Source organism: Apteryx mantelli, chromosome 21, assembly GCF_036417845.1.
Source record: "Apteryx mantelli isolate bAptMan1 chromosome 21, bAptMan1.hap1, whole genome shotgun sequence".
Taxonomy (NCBI): domain Eukaryota; kingdom Metazoa; phylum Chordata; class Aves; order Apterygiformes; family Apterygidae; genus Apteryx; species Apteryx mantelli.
In genome coordinates this window covers 3,977,116-3,990,365 of record NC_089998.1, presented here as the reverse complement: position 1 = coordinate 3,990,365, position 13,250 = coordinate 3,977,116, and positions in this window count along the sequence as shown.

The window sequence follows — 13,250 nt, the reverse complement described above, 5'->3', positions numbered from 1 at the left end:
GTTGCGACAAAGCTGTATCTTGGGTAACGATCTTCCTCGCTGCCGAGTTTCTCTCCAGTTCTTATTGACTGTCTCTGCGCTGCGTTAAAACAGCCCTTGCAAGATGCAACAAAATTGTGATGGATTAGGCAGCCAATCGAGCAGGTAAAGCTTCATGAATAGCGCTGTATAAATATTTTTTTCTCCCAAATGCTGGCCCTGTGACTCCATCCTTTTCTGCTCTCAGCTCAGGGTTGGAGGTTTCTTGCCCCCAGCTGCCTGGGGTTAATGCTCGGTGCACCTGGGAACCCAGCGCTGGAGACGGCACCGCAGCAGAGCTGTCCTTGCAAAGGCAGGTGGTGTCACCTCCCCAGTGACGGCTCAGCACAACCTGCCCTTGCCTCCTCCATGCCCCGCGGCCGCTCTCGTCTCACTGCTGGCCCCTGCTCCATCTGCGGCCGCCAGCTCCCAGCCGCCCCTCCTTCTGGTGGATCTCATCCATGGTGAGCCAGCTTGGGGTGTTTCTGTTCCTTCTGTGCGTTCCTGCTCGACAGTTCCCATCTCCTGCGGGACTGGGCAGGACTCGGAGCTCGGTCCAGCGGGAGTGTTTTTCGCTTTGGGAAATCATGTGAAACAGCAGGCAAGTTCCCACTCCATGACCAGGGACCGCTGCAAGGGCAGGAGCTGCCACCACGCTTCTGCTGAGCCAAAGCTGAGCAGGTTTCAGGGCCATTCCTAGCCGCGGTTGCCAATGGGATGCACAGGCGCCGTCTCTGCCAGACAGCAGCAGGGACGAGAGGCTCGTCCACCTTGTCCCAGCTCCTTGCAGCTCCCCCAGTGCAAACCCCTCCGGAGGAAGGTGGCACGGGTGACACCTTTACCTGCGTATCCTCGGGGCCGACTGGCTGAACCTCTCACTGGGGACCAGCCCTGGGGCTGAGATTTTGGAAAAGGCTTTGGCAAGCTGAGGCCACCGAAATAGCGGGGAGCAATTTCAGGGCAAAGCCCCAGGGTCCTGCAGAGGGAAGTTAAAAAAAAACATTAAACCATTCTGCCGGCACAGGATTAGTTAGAGGTAGGTTAAATCCCGCTCCTTTAAAAGGATGGATTATAGGGTGATAAATGACATGACTTCCAGTATTATTTGATAATTAATTGTTTGAATCCCATTGTGTTAAGGGGGAGGAAAAAAAGGAAAGATAAAAGAAGAGGAATGCCCTGTTCCTTCCCATGTGCACTGAACTTCATTCATTGGGAAAGGATTTATAGTTTTCATCATAATTTAATTCTAAAACATATCACTTAATTAAAGGGATTTATTAAAATCCTCTGGCAGTGCCTTTTTACGATTAGCCCAGGACTCAGCCTTTGAATGTCATGAAGAAAATTCATTAATTGATTTGTTTAGCTGCACAGGTCTCCCCCCTCCCTGCTCTGGCTGACTCTGGGTGGAAGGAAGAAATCTATAGTCAAAGCTTCAAAATCTAGAAGACAGATTGGTTTGCTGCTTTCACCCCTTTTTCCCCCTCCCCTCCCCCTACCTCTGGGACTCGTTTTACCCGCCTTTGTTAACGAGCTGATTAATATTGATGATAGAGCACTAAGCTGTCAGTTTGTCCGCCAAAGAGGACCAGCGTGCCAGACTTCAGGGTCCAAGGAGCTGGTCCCTGCACGGTGCCCTGCCAGGGCTGCCGCTGGTGCCAAGGGTGGCAGACATATGCTGGTCACCAGTGTTTGAAGAAGAAATACGAGACGGCTCTACATGGGACACATATTGCACCAGCCCTTCTGTCGGCAGGACCTCAAACCCCGCTACCGTATCGGTCTGAATTGAACCCTCATCTTGCAAAGGCGTCTCGACGTTGATGGCTTCATGCTCTGGGGGACCCTGCTGAAATCAGGGAGCTTCTGGGAGCGCCAGGGATTCTGCTCCCACCCAGGGAAAAAGCTGCTCCTCCTCAGCTGGGTGGCTGAAGGAGAAAGCTTGAAAATGCTTCTAGCTACATCCTTAAGGCTCAAAATACTGGAAGCAAAGAATAAGAACCCAAAATGCTCTGTGGAAGAGCCTCCTGCACCTCCAGCCTGTCTCCAGCTTCCAGGGCTTTGCTCAGGCCCTAACGGGGACTCATGAACAGGAACACATCCAGCTACGGGAGTCAGTGTCCCTGCCGGTCCCTGGCCACCTCCATTTGTCTCCATAGAGCTGTTCTCTTTCAATTTGGGCTTCTGATAAAATGTCTTGAGAACAGCCCTTCTCTAAACCCATAAATCTTGCCATAACCCCAAAGGAGAGCTTGGGACTCCTACTAAAAAACTCATGAATGAGTTCAAACTTTCTCTGATGACATTGTGCCTTTAGCCTTTTAAGTCTTCCGCTGTGAAATCAGGAATTTCAGCTCCGAGTTTGGCATCGCTCCCCTAGCTAACGTCTCGTGCTGAATACAAATCAGCGCTTAAGGGCTGCATCTCTGAATCCTCATGTCAGGCTTAAATGCAGTAAATCTTTGGATGTAGCTGTCTATTAGCCCTGTTTATTAGATCTGGAAGGACTAAGGGAGAAAGAAAAAAAGCCCACAGAGGGAATGTTCTGTTCTCTTCCTGTGCTATATGGTAGTGGGGATTGAAGATGAAATGATAGTTTGGGAGACACCTTTGCAATATTACTATGCTAATGTTTTAATTGGCCCCTGCATGTTTGTAGTAGATGGTTCCAGTATTACAGTGGCTGATCCCTTTCTTCTGGCCTTTACTATCTCAGCTACAGGAAGCAGTCCTATTCTTCAGGTCAACCCCAGATATCTGTGTAGGCTCAGTATTTTGGGTGGGATTTATAAAGGGACTGAAAATATCTTGGAAGACATTTCCCATCATTTTCTTAGGATTTGTGCTCCTTTGTGACTATCTCCTACTTGGAGGAAATAATATACTGTCCCTTCCTTTTCGCAGATCCATGATCCCCATGCAGAGAACTACTCTGATGTTACCTGGTGCACCTTGCTGTCAAGGACCAACAAGCGTTCAACCATGGGAACCTGGTTTCTCTTAGACCCACCCAACAGGCAGAGTTTAATCTTCTGATGTGAGCATGAAAAGCTTGTTTCCCTGGTGCTTCCTCCCCATCTTTGCCCGGTTTCAGACCGTGGGAGACCTTTCTCCCAGGGTGCCTGAGTCTCCTCCTGGATTCACAGCTGTTGAAGCCTTGCACGTTTGCCTTTGGTCCCCAGGCAATTCGTTTGCTACAGCACCTTTTATAAAAAAAGGCTAATTCCATTTGGCCCCTCAGAGTTTGGTGGGGGTTTTTTTTTTCTCCAAAAGCTTTCAACTCTCCCATCTTTTCTGTTGAGGGGGTGAAGGCTGCTGTGTAGCAGTTCGTTTGCATTACAAATTGTGAGTAAGACATTGTCCTCAGGCTTATGAAGTGCTGTCAGAGGACTGGATTAAAATACAATGCCCCAAGTCCCTCTCAGTTTGTATTTAATTAAGGCCTTTCATTCATCATTTATTTCTGCATCCCATCATCTTTGATGGTTTATCAAGAAAGAGAAAAGAGGTTTTCTTCTGACAAAGACGCTGATAAGTGTTTTCTGAAGGCAACAGCCTCCTCTGCCATCTATATCTCTATTGCCTTTTTTTTTTTTAATGACACAGGCACTTTTTATATTTATTTTATATTTATTTTTCACTAAAGGGAACCCTGCCAAGTCTACAAGCAACAAAGGACTATCCTTTTTCCCCTCTCATAGTGCTGGTTAACAGAAATGGGAACTCCAGTAGTTACATGCCTAACTCTCCCTGCCGCTCCTGACATTGGTGCCCAGTGCTTTTGAGGGACAGAGAACGGGATGATGGTGCATTTGGAGAAAACTGAAGAACAGTGAGGAAAATACAACTTTAGGGTCTGTCTACTGATTTTTTTCTTGTGGCTATCCTGTGAGTCAGAAACTTCCATTTCCCCTTAGCAAATGCCTCCATGGCAGAGTGTTCTTTCAAAGTTTGGGTGTAAAAATGATGGTTTATACAAACCTTGGCTTGGTTTCTGTAAAAATTCATTATGAAAAGAAGGGATTTATATTTATCCTCCCATCTTTCCTCCAGTTACTCAAACACGCTCTCTCAGCACAGATAATTAAAAATGCACACATAACCCTAAAGCAGGACTATTTTGGTGCAGCTCAGGTGCATTTGGACATGCCCGTTTCTGTATTTTACCCTTTCTGCACTTCACAAGACTCAAATAGAATCATTTTCAGACAGTGATGAAGAGTTTATATTCCCATTTGTTTGCTTAGAGTCTTCCTTTGAAGACAATTTTTCCTGGCTGTGAAAGTGTGGGGGAGATGTTTCAATCCTCCCGAGGTGTGAAGAGCAAACTTGCTCCCGTCTCGGCGCAGAGACATTGCAGTGTAGGGGGGTCGCATCCATCCCGGGCTGCCGGAGCACACTTCAGTCTGTGCCTGCAGCCCCCAGTGTCGGCCCAGCCCTGGGCAGGTATTCAGCTTTGTCAAAACACTTCATCCCAGCTTGGCTACATCCCATCCTTTCTTTTCAAAACCCATCCTGATCTGCTGTCCCGCTTGTCTCGCCAGCTCTGCCTTCCCCAGCGCGAAGGCTGGCGCTCCTATCACCCCGTGGGGGAAAATTTGGGGATATTTATCACTGTCAGCAGGGAGGAAGAGGGGGGTTCAGATGAACCCACTACGTACCCCATTGCACACGATCTGGGTTTTACATAGGCTTAATCAGGATCTACGTTCCGCCCCGTCCTCTGAAGACCCGTATCCCAGCTATGACATTTCAGAGCTACTTTCAGTATATCAGTACAAACAGACTTGGCAGAGCACTTTGCCAGCTCTCATCCCGTTGAACAGTACATTATTTAAGAAAATTAAATCTGAAGTGCGCACGTGACCAACCTCCTGATTCACAGGCCACGCACCAGGGGCTTTGCCGGGACAGAGAAAGGCCTCTCCTTGCAAGGTTTCTTAGTATGGTTGCCGTCAATCAAATCATTTCTGACAGCGCTTATCAATTATTTGGGTCCGCGCTGCCAAGGGAAGGCTCCTCGCAAGGACACCAGTTAGTGCTGGTGAAGAGCCCAGAGGCCGACAGCCAAAATCACGGGTCCCCGGTGCTGGTCCCTCCTGATGGCGCCTCCTTTGCTCCTGGCCAAGTAGGAAATTTCTCCCCTCCTTTGCTACGTGTGCGTGAGCAAGAGAAAGGATTTCTTCTCTGGCCCAGTCCAGGGCTTCTCCTCCTGCATGGTTATCACAGCAGTGTTGCATTGCTTATACCCAAATACCGCGGGAGAGGGGAGGAGAAGTCTCTCCCCTGGGCACAGGGAGCACAGGATGCTCTTCCCTCTCCGTATTTAGCTGATCCAGGTCTGCTGTCCCCCAGCTCCCATCGCGCACGTGAGAAACGCAGCTGGGGGAAGCGAGAACAGGGAGGGCTCAGGGAGCGACTAGAACGCTTGTGCCAAAATCGCTTATTTATTTAAAATTTTGGAAGGTGTGTGAGCTCTGTGGTGTGTCCAGATACACAAGGGCTGATGAGAGCCAGAGAGAGGAATAAGCGGTGTATCTTCTTGCTTGATTTTAACCCTTCCCCGCCTTCATTTAGGAACTCTGTTAAAACAGTGAAATGGGAATGTTTTGGACCCAGCGTGTGACAAATCACACAACGGTCCAGGAAAGAAGTTCAGAAATACAAACTTCAGGTTTTGCAGCAATGCTTCAAAGCCAGACCCCACCTGCAGAGGATTAGTTAAAACCCATGACTGTTGGTGGCCCCCCGGAGCCCAGCTGATCTGTATCTGCAGGTTTGCCCCTCAAAATCTCTGCTGCAACCCCAGTTTGGTACCTTGGATGACAGCCTCACGAGAGAATCAGTGAAAAAGGACCATTATTGTTATTTACTATATGCTGTACAGATTTGGTGGCAAGCCTGGAAGACTAAATGTCCCCTTTATCTTTGCATATTGTCCTCCAGGGCTGGGCTGGGAAAAGCAGAGAGCTTTTACTGCTGCTCGCCTGAATGTACCTGTTCAGAAGATGAATAAAGGCCACTTTTCTCCAGTGCTGTCAATGCGATTCCTTTTACTGGTGAGTTTTTCCCTATTTTGGTGTGACGCTTAATAAGAGCTTTAGAAAGCAGAAGCCTTGTACTGTATTTTCTGAAATAGGCCCCAGTTCAGTCAAGTTCTGTTATTAAGAAGGCACTTATCTAAGGCAGATGTTTACATGAATTTTGGAGCAGAAGCGGTGAAGTGCTTAGGAACACATCTCTAAGCTTTGTTCCACCGAAATTTTCCACTTTGGAGCCGCGGTTATATTTCATCCTGTAATTCAGGGGTTTCAGATACAGCCTGCCTCCGCTGATGTTTTAAAATGTTCACCTTGCCGTTAATCTAACAGCCTGAACGGCGCCGTTCTGGGGATGAAACTGCATTTCCTTATCACTTTTTTTTTTCCCCCCCCTCATTGCCTTTTTTTTCTTGTTCTTAAAACATCCTTTGACTTAGCAGCCTGTATTGATCCCCAAGAGCTGCATCCTGAAGCCAGGAGAACGAAGCCAGCGCCGAGCGCGTGGGCACAAGGTGCCGGCGGTTGTATGCCGCCGCGGTGCCGGGGGCTGCCCGCGTCCCTCGGACCGGAGCGCAGAACAGGGCTAACTGAATTTAATTGCATTAACACAGTGAATGATTTTTTTTTTTTAAGCTCATTACTCCGCAAGTCATTTTAATTAACACCATCTAATATGGGTTGAGATGTATTTTGCAAATGTCAGCACTCCTAATTTCTTTTTTTTTTTTCCCCTGCAGCCCAAATGTGGAAAGTTACAAGAGGACAGCGCTAAATGATCTCCGTTGATTTAGCAGTGGCAAAGCAAGTCGTTAGCAAAGTGCTTTATGAAGCCATAAACGTCCTTTCCAGGTCCTTTATGGGATTCTTGGGGAAAATCTGTTTGTCACAGAAGATTACGTGCTGTGCCGCTGTTCTCCACCTGATGAGCAGGTGGGTGAGAGTAAACAGCACAGGGCGCTCGCATCTCCTGCTCACAGTGTCCTTCCTCCTGAAAGCAAATTTCATTGTTCAAAGGGGTAAATGAAAAGTAAAAAACCTGGGAATCTCTATTAGGAAATTGATATAGTTGGAAATGGGGATAAATACTTCTGCGCTGTAATGTAAGCTGAAGATAAAAACATTTTGAGAGCAGGGAACATGATGGAGGTGGTGACCACAGGCTGGGTTGTTCCCTGGGGTTTTATTTATTTTATTTTCGCAGGCAATGTGCTAAGTGATTTGCTGCTTCCAAATCACTCTCCGAGCTGCCAGCTCCAGCCTGATAAATAGCAGTCAAGTTTAGTGTATAAACTGCACAGTCCTAAACTAGTGGCTTTGTGTAAAGGATCCTCCTCCCCCTTACACTGGTTCAACAGACTGTGCAAAACCATTGAAGAATTTGGTACAACCCATATCGTGTTTAACAACATGTGCAGAGCGGTGTTTTCCAACGCGTTTCTCTTAGATACCTAGTATGCCAGGCCGAAACATAAAACACGCCAGGTGATATATTCAGCATCGTTCTCTCTCGTCACACACAAGTGCAAAATGATCATTAATGTTTAGAATCTCTTCGGCGAACAAGATTTAATGCAGATTTAAAGCACAAGGCCTGCTTCTTCCCTCCCTTGCATTTGTACAACTTCACTGGCTTTGGCTCAAGCTTCGTTAGGAGCAGACTATTACGAACAACAAACGAGGATGTATGGCCCATAATGAGCGGCGGGGGTTTGGAGGCTGCCTCCTACTCCGCGCCAGCGAGCCAAGGCCATAAAGCTGATACTACATCATCATTTTTTGTTCATTGCATGGAAGTATTCCCAGGGGCTGGGATGGCCGGAGCGGTACCCGCAGCGAGCCGGAGCACGGCCACGGCTGCAACAGCTTTTTGCTGCACCGGACAAGTCCAGGCTGCCCGTGCACAGCTGGGGACTCGGCCCCTCGGTGTTTCTCGTTAAAATCCCCTGTCTTTGCCACCCATCTGGCCTGTGCCGCAGCGTCCCAATCCCTGCCCGGCCCTTTAGCACCGGGCGTTTTGCAGCACTCTCCCCAAGGGCCCCGTTTGCGTGGCCTAACGAAAGCAGCGCGCGCATCAGTCGCCTCGGTGGCAGCGTGCGGACGAAGCAGCAAGGAGCCCGCCACGGCTTCTGGTGGGAAGGAAGGCGTGCGAGGAACCGAGTGCCTTAAACCTCTCGAGAGAAATTTTTTGCAAGGCCTTCAAAGAAAGCGCAGCTGAGCAGGAGGGGAGAGGCGCAGGCCAGGGCTGCAAGGAGCAAGGCACCAAGCCTTTTCCCAGGGGCACGTGTAAAAAGTAGTTGCTCTGACAAAACGCATCCCTTTGGACGCTTTTCGGCCAGTTCTGCCGTCCCAGGAAAGTGCTTCCTATTCAGACGCTTCTGGCTGTGCTTGGACCAGATGTTTTCATGGAAATAACCGCAGTGGGCTCAAGAGCCCTTTCCCAGCTGGCTCCAGCTAATTTAGAGCTCATCAATTTGTGGCCGAAGAGTTTCTGTCCATAAACCATATTTCAGTTTGGAAGTGGAGCAGTAATAACATTAGGGATTAGGATAAAAATCCCAGAAACGTGTTCGCTTTACCTCCTGGCATGCCTCACCGCCAAGGGTCGTAATCCCGTGTAATTCTCGCAGTTACGAGCGCAGAGAGCTGCCCCCAGCCTGTCTCTTGTCTCACCCTCCAAACTCCCCCCAGCAGGAGGTCGAGGGCTGGTTTTCCAGGCGCCAGTCCCGTTTGCACGCGCGGACGTCGGCAGCTGTCACTCACAGCACGTGCTACGTGTTCGGTGGGTGTCTCGGCAGCTCGCCGAAGCACGTCGGAGCGAAGCCCACGCGGGAGATGTGCTTGACCTAAACAGCGGCGTCTCGGCTTTAAACTTCGATTGCTTCTGTACACGCGTGCTCGCACCTGCAGGTTTCTTACAACGGCGAACTAGAGAGCTGTATCGCCCCGGAGAGTTTCTCTAGTATGTGTGATAAAAACTTGTGATTTACGTTTCTTCCCATTCTTTAGCATTTTTTTCCACCTTTCCTGTTGCAGGCATACCCAGCAGGTGTGCTGAGTTTAGCATGAGAGAAGGGGGAAAAAAAGGGTGTCAAATGTACCTTACGAGACTAAAAATTATACAGCCTGTACTTGGGGGGGGGGGGGGGTAAAAAGGCTGCTTGAGAGATATAAATGGATCTTTCCTGGTTTACTCCATGGCAATTACCTCCACGTGGCCAGCAGAAATAGGCAGATCAGTTAATACTTTAGGTTTCCAGTCGGCTTCGGTTTATAGCTCTCGTGTCTTAGCACCAGGCACCAGGACGAGAGCTGCACACCCAGCCAGCGCAGGAAGGGTTCCCCGCTGGCCTTCGCAATGCAAAACTGACTCCTTTGCAATAAAAGACACCGAGCCCAGAGTCTCTGCAGAGCTTGTTTTCTCAGCAGCTGATGTGGGGTCAGACTCGCTGCTAATGTGGAAGACATGAAGATACGGAAATATCCAGAAGCAAGGCTCCTTTCTGCTCCGAGACCACTGCAGGCTACAGCGTTACGGGGACCGATGCCCCGGCGCTGGTTTACCCAGGACTGCTGATTCCTGCCACATCCTTGTCAAGAACGCTCCAACTTGGCTGTGTTTTACCAGCACTCAATCCACCCCACCGCCAGGAACGTGCGAGCCCTTGGCTCGAACAGGGTGGGCATTGCACGGCAAGGGGAGAGCCTCCCCGGGGCATCTGGACAAGCACGGCGAGCCCTGGGTGGCCGAAAGAGTTGGTGGCAGCAGCAGCAGGTCCGGGGTGCACGATGCGGCACCGAGCAGCGCGGGGAAAGGGAGATGGTGCGCACGGGTCCCTGTGCTCATCTGCCGGCTTCGCTTCACCCCCGTCCTCTCCATGCAGCATCATCCTGTTGCCGTTCAAGAGAGTTCAGGCAAGGGGGGTTGGAAAAGCGCCTGCAAGGTCAGGCAAAGAGAGGAGACGAAAATCAGAGGAACTTTCTCCCAGCAGCAGCACTTCTTTGAGGGCTGTGGGTGAGACGTGCAAATGAGATTGATTCGGCTTTCTGCAGGGACTCCGACGCATCTGATTTATTCCTAGGCATTTCCGCAGCAAACGCTGCGCCGGTGCGCACGACGCCTCCCCTCGCCCTTAACCTCCGGAGGGAAGGTGGGCTCGCGCTGCAAGCCCCCGCGCGGCCAGGCGGGGAAGGCGGTGGGGCTGCGGCGGCCCCCTCCCGCAGCGGCCGCGTGCCTGGGGACGAGCACACGGCCGGTTTTGCAGGCTCCTGATTCAGCTTCTCTGGCTTGCAACGCTTCATTCATAAGCACGCGTGGACACGAGTACCGCGCTCCCGCTGTGAGCTCCCAGGATAGATCTCCATGCTTGGAGATATTGGGGGAAAGGAGGAGGGACTTCTCTGCAGGTGCGTTATTCCATGGACTCTGCCTCAGCAACGTTTTTCCTTTGAATTTCTGGGGCTGGCTGCTCTTGGAAATAAGGTAGCAGGGAAGAGCTCTGATCTGGTGCGTCCTGGGCTTTGTGGGCTCCTGTGGCTTGAGGGAGGCTGGACGTGATGCCCCAAAATGGCGCAGGCAGAAAACATGGCTCACGATAAAAAAACATTTGCGTCCACCAGATCCAAGGTCTGATGGTCCAGATATGCCAGCAAGACATGGGCTAGGGCCTGGGTGACACCCCCGGCCTTCCCAGCATCCGGAAACAGCTCACTGCTAATGTGCAGCGCCCGGGAAAATGAAGAGGCATTTGTCAAGAGCCGAGGTGAAACCAGGGAGCTCCTCAGAGACCCTGGGGAGGGACAGGGCTAAACCGCTTTCCACTCCAGAAAGCCTCTGCAGCCTTGTAATGGCAAAGCTCGAGTGTTCAGGTGTGTTGAATGCCTTTAATGACTATTAATTAAGTAGCAGGGCATCACCAGGGAGGTTATATAAGTCTGAGTGACGGGCAACAGAAAGTTTTAGGCTCTTGTGCATCTCTGGATTAGGGTAAGTCATCTGGTCCTTTCTTTTGGCAGCGAAGGTTGTCACCAGAATATTTTTCTTTCTATGCTTGGTTTTTAAAGGCTGGTGCTGTTTCTTTGAAGTCTCAGTATCGAGGCTTCATCCTGCCCCTTGGTGCGTGGGGTGCTACTAGGTAGGGCTCAGGGTGAGCTCCATGTCTAGGGACCGACGTGTGCTGTCACGGGGAGATGGACCAGCCTTTCCTGGAGGTGGCAAAAGCGGAGGGAGGGAAACCTGAGCAGCTCAGGGACGCTGGGCAGCTGCCTCTGACCGGCAACTGCCCTCCTCCTTGTGCTGAGGGACCCGTCCTTGTTAGGGACATGGAACAGAAACAGGAATCCTGCTTCCGTCTGCGCATCCCTCTGCTTTCAGAGCCTGTGCTTAACCAGAACAGCATTCCTCCAGCGTGGAGCCAGCAAAAGGCTGCTGCAGGTCGAGGGCTCTCTGCGCAGGGCTCGCAGCAGCCTTGCAGTCGCCGTTCAAGTACGGCGCTCTCCATCATCTCAGTGACTTGTTGACTAGATTTTTTTTTTTTTCCTTCTTTTCCTCCCGGTAAGAACAGCTTTCCCTAGTGCAAAATCACAGCCTTGACTCATTCTGCAATACTTCCTCCTGTTTCTCCCATCTGCTTGTGCTCAGCGAGTTGGAGCTGGCAGCAGTGTCTCTCCCGCTCCCCCCTCGCGGGCTCGTTTCCCTCCCCATCCTCCTGCCCGCACCTTTAGCCCGCAGGCAGGGCGCTTGGTGTTTGTTTAGCGCTGTTTTATTACTTTAATTGCACCCCGCCAGCCGAATATTCCTCCCCTGGTTTCTGCAGGGCTCCTTCGGGGCTCCCCACACAGGAGAGGGCTGGAGCTGCCTGCCGCCACCGGAGCCACGGCTGCATCCTTCGGGATCTGCCGGGACGGGGTGCTGGCTGGGGCCACGCGTCTCCAGCACCCACTGAGAGCTAAATTCGGGTTATGGCAATGGCGAAACTGTGCCTGGGCAGCCCGGTAATTTGGGGTGCTGCCGACCATCAGAAACGGGAGCACTGCTGCTCAGAAACACTCCGGCTTGGGCGCAGGGAAAACTCACAGCTGCGTGTGAAGATCAGCTTCAACAAAACTTCCCTGGGCACTTTTCTCTCTGCCTCTTTTTTTTTTGTTTCTGAGCCTGTAGCTGATGCTTGGGTTGTGGTTTTCCGCCGTTGCTCTGACACCGTAAAGGCTAAAAACGAAGGCTTTTTTTCAAAGCCAAATATGCGATTTCCAGGTAACTAACGAGCCCCAGGGCAGCTGCGGGTTTAAGAAAATTGCTGAATACCTTATAGCTCATGATTAAAACACTGACAACGATCAAAGCAGCTCTGGGCAAATTATTTAGCCTCCTAGGAAGGAAGATCCGGGTTGGGCATTAGGGAAAATTGCAGCTATAGAGATGTTGGTGGAGGCTGCTGAGGGCAGCTGGGACGTTCCCTGCAGGATGCTGGGGTCTGGCTGCCGGTGGGGAGACCCTGCTCTGTCCTCCCAGCTCTGTGTCCTCTGTAGGCTATAAGGTCCTTTTCAGATGTTCAGATTCTGTTGTTTTTTGCTATAAAAAACCCCCAAAAAGTAAAGGAGGGGCCCAGTCCCCAAGGCCTGAGCTTGCTTTAATACTGACGGCTGCGAACATCCAGACTGTGGCTGGGACCGACTTTAATTAAAATGACAAAATAGGAGAGCTGTGGGTATGAATTACTGAAGGAAAATGTTATATTTACCTACTGCTAGTTTAATTAAAAAAGCAATACGTCAGGCGTGAAGGGCCCCCTTCCCTTTGCCAAGGCGGTAAGGCCAGGGCTGGCATGGGCACGGATGACGATGGCATCCCAGTAGGACCGCGTCACCCGAACTGTTTGCCTGTGTTATTAAAGCCAAGTCCCCAGAAGCCTCTCAAGTGCCTCCGCTTGGCCGGCCTCGCTGCAGGTTCTTCCCTCATTCTCCTTGCTATTTGTTTAAATTAACATACCCTGACGCTCAAATAGCTAAAGCTGCTGCATTTGGCTGCAAAGGGAGAGGTCCCTTTGGGCGTGCTGTCCTTGCAGGGGCTGCGCAGACATCCCTCGTCCCCGGGAGGGAACCTCTGCACAGTCCAGCCCTTCCAGTAGCTGTGACCTTGCTGCCTGATTTTTAAGACCTGAAGGACAGTGGCAAGTCTCTAATTTTGGAAGG